The sequence below is a fragment of the Camelina sativa genome, unplaced genomic scaffold (genome assembly GCF_000633955.1).
Source record: "Camelina sativa cultivar DH55 unplaced genomic scaffold, Cs unpScaffold02942, whole genome shotgun sequence".
NCBI lineage: Eukaryota > Viridiplantae > Streptophyta > Magnoliopsida > Brassicales > Brassicaceae > Camelina > Camelina sativa.
Genome location: NW_010924051.1, coordinates 1 through 954, shown reverse-complemented (window position 1 = coordinate 954; position 954 = coordinate 1). Strand labels below are relative to the sequence as shown.

Below are 954 nucleotides of genomic sequence, written 5' to 3'. Positions count from 1 at the left end.
TCTCTCTCTTTCATTCATCATCCTCAAAGGTCTCTTCTCTCCCCTCTTCCTAACTCTCGGAGCTTTTTTTAATTCTTTTATTCTCAGCTTCTTGAGGTTGGTAATGGTGACAATCTGATTCTTTCTTCTTCTTCTTTTTTGTTCTTTTCGTGTTTAAGTTGAAATCTGGAATATGTATATATGAATGTTGCACTGTGGATACTGTTTTCGTTTTTGTTGGTGAATCTAAAGTTTGTATTTTTCCAGTTTTTTGGACTAAGGGTTCGTCTAGTTACGGCGTGCTGTTTATGAATTAGCTTGATTTCTTACGAATCTAAATAAAAATTAGGGATTTTGATGTAACGAAAGGATTAGTTATTTTTTTCGTTATGCCCTAAGCATGAAAGGTTTTGGTGGTGTTTAGAATTTGTGGGCTCTAATGATTTTGTCTTCTAAGCTGATGATTTATTACATTTTGGGTGAAAACAAATGTATGAAGTTATGAACTGAAAGAACAAGGGAACCTCTCTGTGTTCATTACGAAGCGCATTTAGATGCATTCAGATTTTTTGAAAAAGGCCTATATATGTTTTGAGGGATACTTTGATTGTTTTCTGATAGCAAAGTTTGCATTTTGGGAACTGATTGTTAATTTATTTGTAAATGGAGTCGTTTGTGTGATGGTCTTGGATGAACTGCTTATGCAGTAACTGACTCTTTGTAAACTCTCTTTCCACTTTTAGAGCTCATTATTCAAATGTTGATCCTTTATCCATTTTTCTTACTTCGACAGGAGCTTATCTAGCAATGGAAGGAGTTCCAGGGGTCAATCATACTGTTCCAAATCCTAACCATTATGACAAGTCAATAGTGCTAGATGTAAAACCACTGCGAAGTTTGAAACCTGTTTTTCCAAATGGTAACCAAGGTCCACCTTTTGTTGGTTGTCCACCTTTTGGTCCTTCTTCATCTGAG

At 35.4% G+C, this 954-nt stretch overlaps 1 long non-coding RNA gene across 1 annotated transcript; it reads left to right on the top strand.

Annotated features, from left to right (window-relative positions):
* Positions 1-6: 6 nt before the first annotated feature.
* LOC104774458 lies at positions 7-908 on the top strand. The gene is made up of 2 exons (XR_765351.1): positions 7-96; positions 773-908. It is a non-coding gene; the product is annotated as an uncharacterized LOC104774458 (long non-coding RNA).
* Positions 909-954: the final 46 nt, after the last annotated feature.